Source organism: Ranitomeya imitator, chromosome 2 (genome assembly GCF_032444005.1).
Source record: "Ranitomeya imitator isolate aRanImi1 chromosome 2, aRanImi1.pri, whole genome shotgun sequence".
NCBI classification, from domain to species: Eukaryota; Metazoa; Chordata; class Amphibia; order Anura; family Dendrobatidae; genus Ranitomeya; species Ranitomeya imitator.
Window position 1 is genome coordinate 220,613,423 of NC_091283.1, and position 20,832 is coordinate 220,634,254.

The window sequence follows — 20,832 nt, forward strand, 5'->3', positions numbered from 1 at the left end:
TTGGCACCAATGACACGGCAAGGAAGGACCTACCGACAATCTGCAAGGACTTTGAAGAGTTGGGGAAGAAAGTAAAGGAACTGGATGCACAGGTAGTTTTTTCTTCTATCCTTCCAGTAGATGGGCATGGCACCAGGAGATGGAACAGGATCCTTGATGCAAACAACTGGCTAAGACGATGGTGCAGACAACAAGGATTTGGATTCCTGGACCACGGTGTGAATTACTGGTATGATGGACTCCTCGCCAGAGACGGACTACACCTCAACAAACCTGGGAAACACACATTCGCCAGAAGACTCGCTACACTCATCAGGAGGGCGTTAAACTAGAAGAAGAGGGGACGGGAAGAAAAACATTAGACTCGTACAAAGACGACCCAGGAAAACATACTCAGAAGGGAGGTAAGAACATTTCTAAAACAATCCACAGTGAGGAGATTGGAACAAAACAAAATCCTCTAAACTGCATGCTCGCAAACGCCAGAAGCCTGACAAACAAGATGGAAGAACTAGAAGCAGAAATATCTACAGGTAACTTTGACATAGTGGGAATAACCGAGACATGGTTAGATGAAAGCTATGACTGGGCAGTTAACTTACAGGGTTACAGTCTGTTTAGAAAGGATCGTAAAAATCGGAGAGGAGGAGGGGTTTGTTTCTATGTAAAGTCTTGTCTAAAGTCCACTTTAAGGGAGGATATTAGCGAAGGGAATGAAGATGTCGAGTCCATATGGGTTGAAATTCATGGAGGGAAAAATGGTAACAAAATTCTCATTGGGGTCTGTTACAAACCCCCAAATATAACAGAAAGCATGGAAAGTCTACTTCTAAAGCAGATAGATGAAGCTGCAACCCATAATGAGGTCCTGGTTATGGGGGACTTTAACTACCCGGATATTAACTGGGAAACAGAAACCTGTGAAACCCATAAAGGCAACAGGTTTCTGCTAATAACCAAGAAAAATTATCTTTCACAATTGGTGCAGAATCCAACCAGAGGAGCAGCACTTTTAGACCTAATACTATCTAATAGACCTGACAGAATAACAAATCTGCAGGTGGTTGGGCATTTAGGAAATAGCGACCACAATATTGTGCAGTTTCACCTGTCTTTCACTAGGGGGACTTGTCAGGGAGTCACAAAAACATTGAACTTTAGGAAGGCAAAGTTTGAACAGCTTAGAGATGCCCTTAATCTGGTAGACTGGGACAATATCCTCAGAAATGAGAATACAGATAATAAATGGGAAATGTTTAAGAACATCCTAAATAGGCAGTGTAAGCGGTTTATACCTTGTGGGAATAAAAGGACTAGAAATAGGAAAAACCCAATGTGGCTAAACAAAGAAGTAAGACAGGCAATTAACAGTAAAAAGAAAGCATTTGCACTACTAAAGCAGGATGGCACCATTGAAGCTCTAAAAAACTATAGGGAGAAAAATACTTTATCTAAAAAACTAATTAAAGCTGCCAAAAAGGAAACAGAGAAGCACATTGCTAAGGAGAGTAAAACTAATCCCAAACTGTTCTTCAACTATATCAATAGTAAAAGAATAAAAACTGAAAATGTAGGCCCCTTAAAAAATAGTGAGGAAAGAATGGTTGTAGATGACGAGGAAAAAGCTAACATATTAAACACCTTCTTCTCCACGGTATTCACGGTGGAAAATGAAATGCTAGGTGAAATCCCAAGAAACAATGAAAACCCTATATTAAGGGTCACCAATCTAACCCAAGAAGAGGTGCGAAACCGGCTAAATAAGATTAAAATAGATAAATCTCCGGGTCCGGATGGCATACACCCACGAGTACTAAGAGAACTAAGTAATGTAATAGATAAACCATTATTTCTTATTTTTAGTGACTCTATAGCGACAGGGTCTGTTCCGCAGGACTGGCGCATAGCAAATGTGGTGCCAATATTCAAAAAGGGCTCTAAAAGTGAACCTGGAAATTATAGGCCAGTAAGTCTAACCTCTATTGTTGGTAAAATATTTGAAGGGTTTCTGAGGGATGTTATTCTGGATTATCTCAATGAGAATAACTGTTTAACTCCATATCAGCATGGGTTTATGAGAAATCGCTCCTGTCAAACCAATCTAATCAGTTTTTATGAAGAGGTAAGCTATAGACTGGACCACGGTGAGTCATTGGACGTGGTATATCTCGATTTTTCCAAAGCGTTTGATACCGTGCCGCACAAGAGGTTGGTACACAAAATGAGAATGCTTGGTCTGGGGGAAAATGTGTGTAAATGGGTTAGTAACTGGCTTAGTGATAGAAAGCAGAGGGTGGTTATAAATGGTATAGTCTCTAACTGGGTCGCTGTGACCAGTGGGGTACCGCAGGGGTCAGTATTGGGACCTGTTCTCTTCAACATATTCATTAATGATCTGGTAGAAGGTTTACACAGTAAAATATCGATATTTGCAGATGATACAAAACTATGTAAAGCAGTTAATACAAGAGAAGATAGTATTCTGCTACAGATGGATCTGGATAAGTTGGAAACTTGGGCTGAAAGGTGGCAGATGAGGTTTAACAATGATAAATGTAAGGTTATACACATGGGAAGAGGGAATCAATATCACCATTACACACTGAACGGGAAACCACTGGGTAAATCTGACAGGGAGAAGGACTTGGGGATCCTAGTTAATGATAAACTTACCTGGAGCAGCCAGTGCCAGGCAGCAGCTGCCAAGGCAAACAGGATCATGGGGTGCATTAAAAGAGGTCTGGATACACATGATGAGAGCATTATACTGCCTCTGTACAAATCCCTAGTTAGACCGCACATGGAGTACTGTGTCCAGTTTTGGGCACCGGTGCTCAGGAAGGATATAATGGAACTAGAGAGAGTACAAAGGAGGGCAACAAAATTAATAAAGGGGATGGGAGAACTACAATACCCAGATAGATTAGCGAAATTAGGATTATTTAGTCTAGAAAAAAGACGACTGAGGGGCGATCTAATAACCATGTATAAGTATATAAGGGGACAATACAAATATCTCGCTGAGGATCTGTTTATACCAAGGAAGGTGACGGGCACAAGGGGGCATTCTTTGCGTCTGGAGGAGAGAAGGTTTTTCCACCAACATAGAAGAGGATTCTTTACTGTTAGGGCAGTGAGAATCTGGAATTGCTTGCCTGAGGAGGTGGTGATGGCGAACTCAGTCGAGGGGTTCAAGAGAGGCCTGGATGTCTTCCTGGAGCAGAACAATATTGTATCATACAATTATTAGGTTCTGTAAAAGGACGTAGATCTGGGGATTTATTATGACGGAATATAGGCTGAACTGGATGGACAAATGTCTTTTTTCGGCCTTACTAACTATGTTACTATGTTACTATGTTACCAGATTTTTGTTGTATGTGTTTGTTTTTAATGTTAAAATGTCTGCATTTGATATCTCTCCAGTATTTTCTTTTTTATAAGCAAAATACTTATTTTTATATTTTCTGATGTTGGTTCAAGGGGTACACGGGCAGCAGTAGACAGGTCAGTGGAGGCCTAGTGGAAGGAGGGACCGCAGACAGGCTTTGAAGGCCTAACATAATAAATTGGGCTGGCTGTAGGCAATTTAAAATTGGTTCCAGGGGAACACGGGCAGCAGTGGCCTGGTCAGTGTAGTAGTAGTGGAAAGAACGGGCCGCAGACAGGCTTCGAAGGCCTAACATAACAAAACTTGGGATGTAGGCAATTTACAATTGGTTCCAGGGGAACACGGACAGCAGTAGACAGGTCAGTGGAGGCCTAGTGGAAGGAGGGACCGCAGACAGGCTTCGAAGCCCTAACATAATAAATTGGGCTGGCTGTAGGCAATTTAAAATTGGTTCCAGGGGAACCCGGGCAGCAGTAGACAGGTCAGTGGAGGCCTAGTGGAAGGAGGGACCGCAGACAGGCTTCGAAGCCCTAACATAATAAATTGGGCTGGCTGTAGGCAATTTAAAATTGGTTCCAGGGGAACACGGGCGGCAGTAGACAGGTCAGTGGAGGCCTAGTGGAAGGAGGGACCGCAGACAGGCTTCGAAGCCCTAACATAATAAATTGGGCTGGCTGTAGGCAATTTAAAATTGGTTCCAGGGGAACCCGGGCAGCAGTAGACAGGTCAGTGGAGGCCTAGTGGAAGGAGGGACCGCAGACAGGCTTTGAAGGCCTAACATAATAAATTGGGCTGGCTGTAGGCAATTTAAAATTGATTCCAGGGGAACACGGGCAGCAGTGGCCTGGTCAGTGTAGTAGTAGTGGAAAGAACGGGCCGCAGACAGGCTTCGAAGGCCTAACATAACAAAAATTGGGATGTAGGCAATTTACAATTGGTTCCAGGGGAACACGGACAGCAGTAGACAGGTCAGTGGAGGCCTAGTGGAAGGAGGGACCGCAGACAGGCTTCGAAGCCCTAACATAATAAATTGGGCTGGCTGTAGGCAATTTAAAATTGGTTCCAGAGGAACCCGGGCAGCAGTAGACAGGTCAGTGGAGGCCTAGTGGAAGGAGGGACCGCAGACAGGCTTCGAAGCCCTAACATAATAAATTGGGCTGGCTGTAGGCAATTTAAAATTGGTTCCAGGGGAACACGGGCGGCAGTAGCCAGGTCAGTGTAGTAGTAGTGGAAAGAACGGGCCGCAGACAGGCTTCGAAGGCCTAACATAACAAAAATTGGGCTGTAGGCAATTTAAAATTGGTTCCAGGGGAACCCGGGCAGCAGTAGACAGGTCAGTGGAGGCCTAGTGGAAGGAGGGACCGCAGACAGGCTTCGAAGCCCTAACATAATAAATTGGGCTGGCTGTAGGCAATTTAAAATTGGTTCTAGGGGAACACGGGCGGCAGTAGACAGGTCAGTGGAGGCCTAGTGGAAGGAGGGACCGCAGACAGGCTTCGAAGCCCTAACATAATAAATTGGGCTGGCTGTAGGCAATTTAAAATTGGTTCCAGTGGAACACGGGCAGCAGTAGACAGGTCAGTGGAGGCCTAGTGGAAGGAGGGACCGCAGACAGGCTTCGAAGCCCTAACATAATAAATTGGGCTGGCTGTAGGCAATTTAAAATTGGTTCCAGGGGAACACGGGCGGCAGTAGCCAGGTCAGTGTAGTAGTAGTGGAAAGAACGGGCCGCAGACAGGCTTCGAAGGCCTAACATAAGAAAAATGTCAATACAATGGTATTGACAGTGCCAGGCATTGAAGGATGTCAGCGCATAGACTAAACATTGGTGGAGCTGTGAGAGAAAATTTTGCAAGTGGTAGAGCACTGTTTGACCTGGGGGGGGGGGGGACTGTCTTGTGGCCGGCGGTACAGGCCCAGGGCCCCTCATATTACAACGGTGTGTCTGACGTTGGGTGCGCACCACCACCGCCAGACACTTTATTGTACTATGAGGGACCTAGTGGCAGTGCCATCGACCAAAAGCGGGCACACCCACCTCTTCAGACAAACAGTACTCTCACGGGAGCTGGCGCCAAGTGGCGATACCACGGCCCCGTGTGGGGACTTTGGCCATTTAGGGAGGTGTTAACATGTCGGATGCTGGACAATCAGGTGCTGCAAATTACGAGATTGGAAAAGTCGTTCAGAATAGTCCACAGGCAAGACCTTTACATAGGAAAGCTAGGTGTCAGCCGGGCAAGGTGGGGCAAAAGATTTCGAAATCCAGTTGTGGTTCATTTTAATGAAGGTTAGATCATCTACATTTTGGGTAGCCAGACGAGTCCTTTTTTCTGTTAGTATTGAACCTGCAGCACTGAATACTCTTTCTGATAGGACACTAGCTGCCGGGCAAGCAAGCTCCTGCAATGCATATTCTGCCAATTCTGGCCAGGTGTCTAATTGTGATGCCCAGTAATCAAATGGGAATGACGGTTGAGGGAGAACGTCAATAAGGGATGAAAAATAGTTAGTAACCATACTGGACAAATGTTGTCTCCTGTCACTTTGAATTGATGCTGCAGTACCTGTCCTGTCTGCGGTCATAGCAAAATCACTCCACAACCTGGTCAGAAAACCCCTCTGGCCAACGCCACTTCTGATTTCTGCCCCTCTAACACCTCTGGTCTGCTGGCCCCTGCAGCTCGTGTTAGAACGATCACGGGCGCTGTGTGCAGGGAATGCCAGAAGCAAACGGTCAATAAGAGTTGATTGTTTGGTTGCTAATATTAGTTCCAAGTTCTCATGTGGCATTATATTTTGCAATTTGCCTTTATAGCGAGGATCAAGGAGGCAGGCCAACCAGTAATCGTCATCGTTCATCATTTTTGTTATGCGTGTGTCCCTTTTGAGGATACGTAAGGCATAATCCACCATGTGGCCCAAAGTTCCAGTTCTCAAATCTGTGGTTGTGCTTGGTTGAGGGGCAGTTTCAGGCAAATCCACGTCACTTGTGTCCCTCCAAAAACCAGAACCCGGCCTTGCCGCGCCAACAATTTCCACTGGCCCCGGAAAAGCTTCCTCATTAAAAATATAATCATCCCCATCATCCTCCTATTCCTGTTCGCCCGCTACCTCGTCCTGTACACTGCCCTGGCCAGACAATGGCTGACTGTCATCAAGGCTTTCCTCTTCCTCAGCTGCAGACGCCTGATCCTTTATGTGCGTCAAACTTTGCATCAGCAGACGCATTAGGGGGATGCTCATGCTTATTATGGCGTTGTCTGCACTAACCAGCCATGTGCATTCCTCAAAACACTGAAGGACTTGACACATGTCTTGAATCTTCGACCACTGCACACCTGACAACTCCATGTCTGCCATCCTACTGCCTGCCCGTGTATGTGTATCCTCCCACAAAAACATAACAGCCCGCCTCTGTTCACACAGTCTCTGAAGCATGTGCAGTGTTGAGTTCCACCTTGTTGCAACGTCTATGATTAGGCGATGCTGGGGAAGGTTCAAAGAACGCTGATAGGTCTGCATACGGCTGGAGCGTACGCGCGAACGGCGGATATGTGAGCAAAGTCCACGCACTTTGAGGAGCAGGTCGGATAACCCCGGATAACTTTTCAGGAAGCACTGCACCACCAGGTTTAAGGTGTGAGCCAGGCAAGGAATGTGTTTCAGTTGGGAAAGGGAGATGGCAGCCATGAAATTCCTTCCGTTATCACTCACTACCTTGCCTGCCTCAAGATCTACAGTGCCCAGCCACGACTGCGTTTCTTTCTGCAAGAACTCGGACAGAACTTCAGCGGTGTGTCTGTTGTCGCCCAAACACTTCATAGCCAATACAGCCTGCTGACGTTTGCCAGTAGCTGCCCCATAATGGGAGACCTGGTGTGCAACAGTGGCAGCTGCGGATGGAGTGGTTGTGCGACTGCGGTCTGTGGACGAGGTCTCGCTTCTGCAGGAGGACGAGGAGGAGGAGGAGGGGGTGCGAACGGCTACAGCCAACTGTTTCCTAGACCGTGGGCTAGGCAGAACTGTCCCAAACTTGCTGTCCCCTGTGGACCCTGCATCCACCACATTTACCCAGTGTGCCGTGATGGACACGTAATGTCCCTGGCCATGCCTACTGGTCCATGCATCTGTTGTCAGGTGCACCTTTGTGCTCACACATTGCCTGAGTGCATGGACGATGCGCTCTTTAACATGCTGGTGGAGGGCTGGGATGGCTTTTCTGGAAAAAAAGTGTCGACTGGGTAGCTCGTAGCGTGGTACAGCGTAGTCCATCAGGGCTTTGAAAGCTTCGCTTTCAACTAACCGGTAGGGCATCATCTCTAACGAGATTAGTCTAGCTATGTGGGCGTTCAAACCCTGTGTACGCGGATGCGAGGCTAAGTACTTCCTTTTTCTAACCATAGTCTCATGTAGGGTGAGCTGGACTGGAGAGCTGGAGATCGTGGAACTAGCGGGGGTGCCGGTGGACATGGCAGACTGAGAGACGGTGGGAGATGGTATTGTTGCCGCCGGTGCCCTAGATGCAGTGTTTCCTACTACGAAACTGGTGATTCCCTGACCCTGACTGCTTTGGCCTGGCAAAGAAACCTGCACAGATACTGCAGGTGGTGCAGAAAATGGTGGCCCTACACTGCCGGAAGGGATGTTGCGTTGATGACTAGCTTCATTGGCCGAGGGTGCTACAACCTTAAGGGACGTTTGGTAGTTAGTCCAGGCTTGCAAATGCATGGTGGTTAAATGTCTATGCATGCAACTTGTATTGAGACTTTTCAGATTCTGCCCTCTGCTTAAGGTAGTTGAACATTTTTGACAGATGACTTTGCGCTGATCAATTGGATGTTGTTTAAAAAAATGCCAGACTGCACTCTTTCTAGCATCGGATACCTTTTCAGGCATTGCAGACTGAGCTTTAACCGGATGGCCATGCTGTCCTCCAACAGGTTTTGACTTTGCCACGCGTTTTGGGCAAGATACGGGCCCGGCAGATGGAACCTGTTGCGATGTTGATGCCTGCTGCGGCCCCTCCTCCTCCGCTTCAGAACTGCTGCCGCCTGCACCCTGTTCCCCCAATGGCTGCCAATCGGGGTCAAGAACTGGGTCATCTATTACCTCTTCTTGTAGCTCGTGTGCAACTTCGTCTGTGTCACCGTGTCGGTCGGTGGTATAGCGTTCGTGATGGGGCAACATAGTCTCATCAGGGTCTGATTCTTGATCAGCACCCTGCGAGGGCAATGTTGTGGTCTGAGTCAAAGGACCAGCATAGTAGTCTGGCTGTGGCTGTGCATCAGTGCACTCCATGTCAGATTCAACTTGTAATGGGCATGGACTGTTAACTGCTTCACTTTCTAAGCCAGGGACGGTATGTGTAAAGAGCTCCATGGAGTAACCCGTTGTGTCGCCTGCTGCATTCTTCTCTGTTGTTGTTTTTGCTGAAGAGGACAAGGAAGCGACTTGTCCCTGACCGTGAACATCCACTAACGACGCGCTGCTTTTACTTTTACCAGTTTCACTAGAGGAGGCAAAAGAGCTAGAGGCGGCAAAAGAGCTAGAGGCTGAGTCAGCAAGATAAGCCAAAACTTGCTCTTGCTGCTCCGGCTTTAAAAGCGGTTTTCCTACTCCCAGAAAAGGGAGCGTTCGAGGCCTTGTGTAACCAGACGACGAACCTGGCTCCACAGCTCCAGACTTAGGTGCAATATTTTTTTTCCCACGACCACCTGATGCTCCACCACTACCACTACCCTCATTACCAGCTGACAATGAACGCCCCCGGCCACGACCTCTTCCACCAGACTTCCTCATTTTTTTTAAAAACGTTACCAAACTAACGGTATTTGTTGCTGTCACACAACTTACACGGTGAGCTATAACTTCAGTATGATTTAGCTACCCCTTTACAGGTGGGTGAGACCACAACGAAAATCAGGCACAATGTTACACACTCTGTTGTTGGTGGCAACAAATGAGAGAGATGCCACACACGCAGGACTGTCACTGAAGCGCAAATGTAAATATTAATCTCCCACTGATTTGTTTTTTTTTTTTTTTTTTTTAACAGGGAGACTTTAGAAAAAAAAAATAATAAAAAAAAATGATTTTTTAAGGAAGAATTTATAAACCAAATAAAATGAAATTATTGTTTCAGGGAGAATTTAGAAAACAAATAAAAAAAAAATAGGCTTTCTATGGCCCACTGAGTGAGAGAGGACGCCCACAGGAGTCAGGAGTGGCACACAAGCCCAGAGGCCAATATTTATCTCCCACTGATTGATGTTGTGATTTTTTCAGGTAGATTTTGGAACCCAAATCAAGCAAAAAAATAAATAGGCTTTCTATGGCCCACTGAGTGAGAGATGGCACACACAGGAGTAAGGAGTGGCACACAAGCCCTGAGGCCAATATTTTTCTCCCACTGATTGATGTAGTGATTTTTTTCAGGTAGATTTTAGAACCCAAATCAAGCAAAAAAATAAATAGGCTTTCTATGGCCCACTGAGTGAGAGATGACACAGACAGGGATGGCACTCTAGCAGAAATGCCAATCTTAATCTCCCACAAAAAAAAAAAAAAAAGGAACTGTCCTTCAATTACTATCTCCCTGCAGTAATCTCAGCCAGGTATGGCAGGCAGCAATAAGGAGTGGACTGATGCACAAATTAAATAAAAAGTGTGGACAAACAAACAAGATAGCTGTGCAGAAAGGAAGGAACAAGAGGATTTGTGCTTTGAAAAAAGCAGTTGGTTTGCACAGCGGCGTACACACAGCAATGCAGCTATCAGGGAGCCTTCTAGGGCAGCCCAATGAGCTACAGCGCTGAGGAAAAAAAAAAAAATGTAGCTTCCACTGTCCCTGCACACCGAAGGTGGTGTTGGGCAGTGGAAATCGCTACAGCACAAGCGGTTTGGTGGTTAATGGACCCTGTCTAACGCTATCCCTGCTTCTGACGAAGCGGCAGCAACCTCTCCCTAAGCTCAGATCAGCAGCAGTAACATGGCGGTCGGCGGGAACGCCCCTTTATAGCCCCTGTGACGCCGCGGACAGCAAGCCAATCACTGCAATGCCCTTCTCTAAGATGGTGGGGACCAGGACCTATGTCATCACGCTGCCCACACTCTGCGTTTACCTTCATTGGCTGAGAAATGGCGCTTTTCGCGTAATTGAAACGCGACTTTGGCGCGAAAGTCGCGTACCGCATGGCCGACCCCGCACAGGGGTCGGATCGGGTTTCATGAAACCCGACTTTGCCAAAAGTCGGCGACTTTTGAAAATGAACGACCCGTTTCGCTCAACCCTAGTCTCCATTTTTCATGATCTGGGGTTGATTGAGGGCTTATTTTTTGCGTGCCGAGCTGGCGTTTTTAAGGATAGCATTTTGGTGCAGATACATTCTTTTGATCGCCCGTTATTGCATTTTAATGCAATGTCACGGCGACCAAAAAAACGTATTTCTGGCGTTTCTAATTTTTTTTATCGCTACGCTGTTTAGCGATCAGGTTAATGCTGTTTTATATTGATAGATCGGGCGATTCTGAACGCGGCGATACCAAATATGTGTAGGTTTGATTTCTTTTTATTGATTTATTTCGATTGGGGCGAAAGGGGGGTGATTTAAACTTTTATATTTTTTTTATTTTTTTCACATTTTTTTTTTACTTTTTTTTTTTACTTTTGCCATGATTCAATAGCCTCCATGGGAGGCTAGAAGCAGGCACAGCACGATCAGCTCTGCTACATAGCAGCGATCTGCTGTTCGCTGCTATGTAGCAGAAAATCAGGTGTGCTGTGAGCGCCGTCCACAGGGTGGCGCTCACAGCTGCCAGGGATCTGTAACCATAGAGGTCTCAAGGACCTCTATGGTTACAATACTGAAGCATCGCCGACCTCCGATCATGTGACGGGGGTCGGCGATGCCGTCATTTCCGGCCGCCTGGCCGGATGCGGTAGTTAAATGCCCCTGTCTGCGTTTGACAGCGGCATTTAACTAGTTAATAGGTGCGGGCAGATCGCGATTCTGCCCGCGCCTATTGCGGGAACATGTCAGCTGTTCAAAACAGCTGACATGTCCCGTCTTTGTTGCGGGCTCACCGCCGGAGCCCGCATCAAAGCGGGGCTTCTGACCTCGGATGTACTATCCCGTCCGAGGTCAGAAAGGGGTTAAAACAAGAAAATGATAAGGGTGCCCACACCTGTCAAATTTTGTTTGAATGCAGATTGCACATTTTCTGTTAGTACAATAAACCTCATTTCAAGGCAGAAACATTACTGTGTCCAACAGTTATTAGATATATGAAACTGAAAAATAGCTGTTGCAAAAAAAAAACAATTTTTATAAAACATTAACCCCTTAGCGACCGCCGATACGCCTTTTAACGGCGGCCGCTAAGGGTACTTAAACCACAGCGCCGTTAATTAACGGCGCTGTGGAAAAAGTAAATAGCGCCCCCCAGAGGCCGATTTTCTCCGGGGTCTCGGCTGCCGGGGGTAGCCGAGACCCCAGAGAACATGATTCGGGGTTTTTTTAACCCACCCCGCATTTGCGATCGCCGGTAATTAACCGTTTACCGGCGATCGCAAAAAAAAAAACACGCGATCTCTTTTTAATTTCTCTGTCCTCCGATGTGATCGCACATCGGAGGACAGAGAAAAGGGGTCCCAGGTGGCCCCCCAATACTCACCTAGCTCCCCCGATGCTCCTTGTGTCTCCCGGTGGGCGCTGCCATCTTCAAAATGGCGGGCCCATGCGCCGGCCGGCACCGGGAGAATCTTTGGGGTCTCGGCTGCCGGGGGTAGCCGAGACCCCAAAGAGCATGATCGGGGTCGGTTTTACCGACCCCTGTTTTGCGATCGCCGGTAATTAACTGTTTACCGGCGACCGCAAAAAAAAAAAAAAAAAAGTAAAGTGTAATTCTCTGTCCTCTGATGTGATCGCACATCAGAGGACAGAGAAATAGGGGGATTCGGGGACCCTACAATACTCACCTGTGTCCCTGGATCCTCTTGCTGCTCCTCCTGGCCGCCGGCAGAAGAAAATGGCGGGCGCATGCCCAGTGCGCCCGCCATCTGTCTCCATCTGCCGGCCGGCAGGAGAACAGCAGTTGGGGCTAAAATTAGGGTTAGGGGTAGGGTTAGGGTTAGGGGTAGGGTTAGGGATAGGGTTAGGGGTAGGGTTAGGGGTAGGGTTAGGGGTAGGTTAGGGGTAGGGGTAGGGTTAGGGTTAGGGCTAGGGTTAGGGTTGGGGCTAAATTTAGGGTTAGGGTTGGGGCTAAATTTAGGGTTAGGCTTCTTTCACACTTACGTCGGTACGGGGCCGTCGCAATGCGTCGGCCCGACATACCGACGCACGTTGTGAAAATTGTGCACAACGTGGGCAGCAGCTGTAGTTTTTCAACGCATCCGCTGCCCAATCTATGTCCTGGGGAGGAGGGGGCGGAGTTACGGCCACGCATGCGCGGTCAGAAATGGCGGATGCGACGTACAAAAAAACGTTTCATTGAACGTTTTTTTGTGCCGATGCTCCGCCAAAACACAACTGATCCAGTGCACGACGGACGCGACGTGTGGCCATCCGTCACGATCCGTCGGCAATACAAGTCTATGGGCAAAAAACGCATCCTGCGGGCACATTTGCAGGATCCGTTTCTTGTCCAAAACGACGGATTGCGACGAAATGCCAAACGACGCAAGTGTGAAAGTAGCCTTAGGGCTAGGGTTAGGGTTGGGGCTAAAGTTAGGGCTAGGGTTGGGGCTAAAGTTAGGGCTAGAGTTGGGATTAGGGTTGGTATTAGGGTTAGGGTTGGCATTAGGGTTACGCTTGGGATTAGGGTTAGGTTTGGGATTAGGGTTAAGGTTAGGGTTGTGATTAGGGGTGTATTGGGATTAGGGTTAGGTTTGAGGTTAGGGTTGAGATTAGGATTAGGGGTGTGTTGGATTTAGGGTTTTGATTAGGGTTTTGGTTAGGGTTGACATTAGGGTTGTTTTGGGGTAAGGGTTGTGATTATGGTTAGGGTTAGTGATTAGGATTATGGATCAGGTTGGGATTAGGGTTAGGGGTGTGTTGGGGTTAGGGTTGGAGCTAGAATTGGGGGGTTTCCACTGTTTAGGTACATCAGGGGGTCTCCAAACACGACAGCCAATTTTGCGCTCAAAAAGTCAAATGGTGCTCCCTCCCTTCTGAGCTCTGCCGTGCGCCCAAACAGTGGGTTACCCCCACATATGGGGCTTCAGCGTACTCGGGATAAATTGGACAATTTCTGGGGTCCAATTTCTCTTGTTACCCTTGTGAAAATAAAAACTTGGGGGCTACAATATCTTTTTTGTGAAAAAAAAAATATTTTTTATTTTCACGACTCTGCATTCTAAACTTCTGTGAAGCACTTGGGCATTCAAGGTTCTCACCACACATCTAGATAAGTTCCATGGGGGGTCTAGTTTCTAAAATGGGGTCACTTGTGGGGGATTTCTACTGTTTAGGCACATCAGGGGCTCTCCAAACGCGACATGGCGTCCGATCTCAATTCCAGCCAATTCTACATTGAAAAAGTAAAACGGCACTCCTTCTCTTCCAAGCTCTGCGGTGCGCCCAAACAGTGGTTTACCCCCACATATTGGGTATCGACGTACTCAGGAGAAATTGCACAACAACTTTAGTGGTCTAATTTCTCCTGTTACCCTTGTGAAAATAAAAATTTGTGGGCAAAAAGATCATTTTTGTAGAAAAAATGCAATTTTTTTTTTCACGGCTCTACGTTATAAACTTCTGTGAAGCACATGGGGGTTCAAAGTGCTCGCCCCACATCTAGATAAGTTCCTTAAGGGGTCTAGTTTCCAAAATGGTGTCACTTGTGGGGAGTATCCACTGTTTAGGCACATCAGGGGCTCTCTAAACGTGACATGGCGTCCGATCTCAATTCCAGCCAATTCTGCATTGAAAAAGTCAAACGGCGCTCTTTCACTTCTAAGTTCCGCGGTGCGCCCAAAAAGTGGTTTACACCCACATATGGGGTATTGGCGTATTCAGGAGAAATTGCATAACAAAATTTATGGTTCCATTTCTGTTTTTACACTTGTGAAAATAAAAAAAATGGTTCTGAATCAAGATGTTTGCAAAAAAAAGGTAAATGTTCATTTTTTCCTTCCACATTGTTTCAGTTCCTGTGAAGCACGTAAAGGGTTAATAAACTTCTTGAATGTGGTTTTGAGAACCTTGAGGGGTGTAGTTTTTAGAATGGTGTCACACTTCATTATTTTCTATCATATAGACCCCTCAAAATGACTTCAAATGTGATGTGGTCCCTAAAAAAAAATGGTGTTGTAAAAATGAGAAATTGCTGGTCAACTTTTAACCCTTACAACTCCCTAACAAAAAAAAAATTTGTTTCCAAAATTGTGCTGATGTAAAGTAGACATGTGGGAAATGTTATTTGTTAACTATTTTTCGTGACATATCTCTCTGATTTAAGGGCATAAAAATACAAAGTTTGAAAATTGCAAAATTTTAAAAATTTTCGCCATATTTCCGTTTTTTTCATAAATAATCGCAAGTAAAATCGAAGAAATGTTACCACTAACATGAAGTACAATATGTCACGAAAAAACAATCTCAGAATTAGCGGGATCCGTTGAAGCGTTCCAGAGTTATAACCTCATAAAGTGACAGTGGTCAGAATTGCAAAAATTGGCCTGGTCATTAAGTACCAAATTGGCTCTGCCACTAAGGGGTTAAGCTTAAGATTAATAGGGGTGCCCAAACTTTTTCATATGGATGGATGGATGGATGGATATATATCTATAATATAACGCTGGGAGCGTCACTCTGTCCGAAGCCTTTATAGACTGCGCCGGCGCAGTCTGGGCCTCACAGAGTGACGCTCCTGGGAGATCGCGGTATGCGTTCACACTGAACGCACACCGCGATCTCCAACAGAGAAGCAGGGACCGCCAGGAGGGTGAGTATCGGCTATATTCACCTGTCCTCCGTTCCACCGCTGTGCGCCGCCATCTTCCAGGTCCTCGGCCTGTGACCTTCAGTTAATGCGCCGCCCTCTGACTGACCAGTCACAGCCAGAGGACCGGGAAGATGGCGGCTCACAGCGGTGGAACGGAGGACAGGTGAATATAGTAAGTGCTGGGGGGCCTGAGCTGGCGGCGATACCGGCACCTGACCCCCACAGCGCGCCGGTGTCCCCGCCTGCTCAGGCCCCCCAGCACTCGGCGCCCAGCGGGTCAGAGACAGTATCGGGACGCAGGATGGGTGCAGCGCATGACAGGATGGGGACGCAGGATGGGTGCAGCGCAAGACAGGATGGGGACGCAGGATGGGTGCAGCACATGACAGGATGGGGACGCAGGATGGGAGCAGCACATGACAGGATGGGGACGCAGGATGGGAGCAGCGCATGACAGGATGGGGACGCAGGATGGGAGCAGCGCATGACAGGATGGGGACGCAGGATGGGAGCATCGCATGACAGGATGGGGACGCAGGATGGGAGCAACGCATGACAGGATGGGGACGCAGGATGGGAGCAGCGCATGACAGGATGGGGACGCAGGATGGGAGCAGCGCATGACAGGATGGGGACGCAGGATGGGAGCAGCGCATGACAGGATGGGGACGCAGGATGGGAGCAGCGCATGACAGGATGGGGACGCAGGATGGGAGCAGCGCATGACAGGATGGGGACGCAGGATGGGAGCAGCGCATGACAGGATGGGGACGCAGGATGGGAGCAGCGCATGACAGGATGGGGAGGCAGGATGGGAGCAGCGCATGACAGGATGGGGAGGCAGGATGGGAGCAGCGCATGACAGGATGGGGAGGCAGGATGGGAGCAGCGCATGACAGGATGGGGAGGCAGGATGGGAGCAGCGCATGACAGGATGGGGACGCAGGATGGGAGCAGCGCATGACAGGATGGGGACGCAGGATGGGAGCAGCGCATGACAGGATGGGGACGCAGGATGGGAGCAGCGCATGACAGGATGGGGACGCAGGATGGGAGCAGCGCATGACAGGATGGGGAAGCAGGATGGGAGCAGCGCATGACAGGATGGGGACGCAGGATGGGAGCAGCACATGACAGGATGAGGACGCAGGATGGGAGCAGCGCATGACAGGATGGGGACACAGGATGGGAGCAGCACATACCAGGATGGAGACCATATACCAATATAAATGCTCGCCACCCGGGCATAGAACGGGTTCAATAGCTAGTATAAAGCATAACGGTGGGAGCGTCACTGTCCGAAGCCTGTATAGACTGCGCAAGTGCGACGCAGCGCGCCTGCACAGTCTGGACAAGAGTGACGCAGCCGAACTTACTTATCCCCCCCAATATACCGGCCATGGGGGCTCCACACACCCATGTATCCCCCATAATATAGCGGCCATGGGGGCTCCGTGCTCTGCAGCTCCGGTCCGGGTAGATGTAGAGCCCAGCGGAGCTCCAGGTCCTTCGATGATGTCACCAGCATGTGACCAGTGACGCGAGTGGGCGGAGTCAGTCCTCGCTGTGCTGGCTGCAGGGGTGCTGTATCCATTATAGCCAGTGCCGCACTCAGGCAGTAAGTACAGCCGCACTCAGGCAGCACAGCCGCACTCAGGCAGCACAGCCGCACTCAGGCAGCACAGCCGGAGAGAGAAAGATGGGAGCAACATATGGCAGAATGGAAACAGGAACAGGCAGAATGGGTGCAGCACATTACAACAGAATGGGGGCACAGGATGGGAGCACCACATGACAAAATGGGGACGCAGGATGGGAACAGCACATGACAGAATGGTTGCACACGATGGGAGCACCACATGACAGGATGGGGGCAGGATGGGAGCAGCACATGACAGGATGGGGACGCAGGTTGGAACAGCACATGACAGGATGGGGACGCAGGGTGAAGCAGCACATGACAAGATGGGGACGCAGGAAGGAGCAGCACATGACAGGATGGGGACGCAGGATGGAGCACATGACAGGATGGGGGCGCAGCAGCACATGACAGGATGGGGACGCAGGATGGAGCAGCACATGACAGGATGGGGACGCAGCATGGAGCAACACATGACAGGATGGGGGAGCAAGATGGGAGCAGCACATACCAGGATGGAGACCATATACCAATATAAATGCTCGCCACCCGGGCGTAGAACGGGTTCAATAGGTAGTATATATATATATATATATATATATATATATATATAATATATAAAACTGAATGTGTGTGTGTGTGTGTGTGTGTGTGTGTGCGCGTGCGTGCGTGTGTGCGTGTGTATGTCCAGGATTGGCATCTGCACCGTCGCAGCTACAGCCACAAAATTTTGCACAGTCACACGTCTGGACCCTGAGAGCGTCATAGGCTATGTTGTGAGGTGAAATTTTAACCCCGCGCTTTCCAATTCACCAAACAATTTTGCCCCTATCTACATAATGGGGAAAAAGTGAAAGGAAAAGTGTTGGGAGGCAAATTGACAGCTGCCAGATGTGAACAAGGGGGACTTAAAGAATGAGAGCGATGGTGCCAAAGAGTATATACCGTACAGTTGCTAAGGTGGGACCCCGACATGGGATACTCACCACACACGGGGATATGAACACACACACAAAATGTGCCACACACTACCACGTGCTTGAACACATATACCACCCATTTCACCACATATACACCAACCTCGCCACATAAAAGTCGAAACACGTGTCGCCGCTCAAAACTCGCCATGCACAAAACTCACCACATGCAAAACTAGGCTCACGCAAAACTCGCCACACGTGCAAAACTCACCTCATGGAAAACTCGCCACACGCAAAACTTGCCACATGCACAAAAGTTTCAACACATGCAAAAATTGCCTCACACAAAACTTGCACATACTCAAAATGCACCACACATAAAACTCGCCACGTGCAAAACTCGCCATGGGCAAAACTTGCTGCACACAACTTGCTACACTAACCTGTCACATGCAACTCGACACACAAAAAGTTGCTACACGCATGTCGCCATACAAAACTCATCTCACAAAAGTCAGTACATGCATGTCGCCACACGCAACTCAACACACAACTTGAAACATGAAACTCGCCCTAAAACACACACAAGTCTGGTATCCTTCAAAACTAAAAATCTGATTAATAAGCAGACAAACTACAAGAGCAACAAATGTACCATATAGGAAATACGGCAGCTGTCAGTCACATGACCTGTATTATGTGTATGTGTGAGCTAATATATACTGCCAGGGGGGAGGGCTTCCTGTTGGCTGGGGATTTATCAGGCTGCCAATTTAGCTTACAAATACTGAGGTAAAAATACTGATATACAGGAGCAGATGACACACAGGTATATACTATGTACAGGAGCAGATGACACACGTATATACTATATACAGGAGCAGATGACACACGTATATACTATATAAAGGATCAGATGACACACAGGTATATACTATATACAGGATCAGATGACACACAGGTATATACTATATACAGGAGCAGATGACACAGGTATATACTATATACAGGAGCAGATGACACACAGGTATATACTATATACAGGAGCAGATGACACACGTATATACTATATACAGGAGCAGATGACACACAGGTATATACTATATACAGGAGCAGATGACACACAGGTATATACTATATACAGGAGCAGATGACACACAGGTATATACTATATACAGGAGCAGATGACACACAGGTATATACTATATACAGGAGCAGATGACACACAGGTATATACTATATACAGGAGCAGATGACACACAGGTATATACTATATACAGGAGCAGATGACACACAGGTATATACTATATACAGGAGCAGATGACACACAGGTATATACTATATACAGGAGCAGATGACACACAGGTATATACTATATACAGGAGCAGATGACACACAGGTATATACTATATACAGGAGCAGATGACACACAGGTATATACTATATACAGGAGCAGATGACACACAGGTATATACTATATACAGGAGCAGATGACACACAGGTATATACTATATACAGGAGCAGATGACACACAGGTATATACTATATACAGGAGCAGATGACACACAGGTATATACTATATACAGGAGCAGATGACACACAGGTATATACTATATACAGGAGCAGATGACACACAGGTATATACTATATACAGGAGCAGATGACACACAGGTATATACTATATACAGGAGCAGATGACACACAGGTATATACTATATACAGGAGCAGATGACACACAGGTATATACTATATACAGGAGCAGATGACACAGGTATATACTATATACAGGAGCAGATGACACACAGGCATATACTATATACAGGAGCAGATGACACACAGGCATATACTATATACAGGAGCAGATGACACACAGGTATATACTATATACAGGAGCAGATGACACACAGGTATATACTATATACAGGAGCAGATGACACAGGTATATACTATATACAGGAGCAGATGACACACAGGTATATACTATATACAGGAGCAGATGACACACAGTTATATACTATATACAGGAGCAGATGACACACAGGTATATACTATATACAGGAGCAGATGACACACAGGAATATACTATATACAGGAGGAGATGACACATATATACTATATACAAGAGGAGATGACAGCCTGGTATATACCATATACAGGGGAGATGACATACAGGTACATACTATATACAGGGGCGATGACACACAAGTATATACTATATACAGTGGAGATGACACAGGTATATACACTATATACTGGAGGAGATGACACACAGGTATATACTGTATACAGGAGCAGAGGATACACAGGTATATACTATATACAGGAGATGACTTACAGGTACATACTATATACAGGACGAGATGACATACAGGTATATACTATATAAAAGAGGAGATGACATAGGTATATAGAGGAGATGACATACAGCAGATATATACTATATACAGGGGAGATGACATACAGGTATATACTATATACAGGAGATGACATACATGTATATACTATATATAGGAGGAGATGACATACAGGTATATAGTATATACAGAAGAGATGACATACAGGTATATAATATAGGAGATGACACATGGGTATATACAATATACAGGAGGAGATGACATACAGCAGGTGTATACTATTTACAGGGGAGATGACATACAGGTATATACTATATACAAGAGAAGACATACAGGTGTATAATATATATAAGGGAGATGACAAACATGTATATACTGAGGTGAAAATGAGGGGTGTGAGGTGAAAATGAAAAGGTGTGAGTGCAAAATGAGAGGAGTGAGGGAAAATAGTGGTGTGATCGGAAAATGACAGATGTGAGGTCGAAATGACAAGTGTTAGGGGGTTATGAGAGGAGTGAGGGGAAAATGAGAGGTGTAAGGGAGAAAATGAGGCATGATGGGAAAATAAGAGACATTAGGTGC

The 20,832-nt window shown here is 47.1% G+C and overlaps 1 protein-coding gene across 1 annotated transcript in view; it reads left to right on the forward strand.

Moving 5' to 3' along the window:
* FRMPD3 (FERM and PDZ domain containing 3) overlaps positions 1-20,832 on the forward strand; it is a 427,262-nt gene that overhangs the window by 348,010 nt on the left and 58,420 nt on the right. The gene's annotated exons all lie outside the window — the stretch shown is intronic.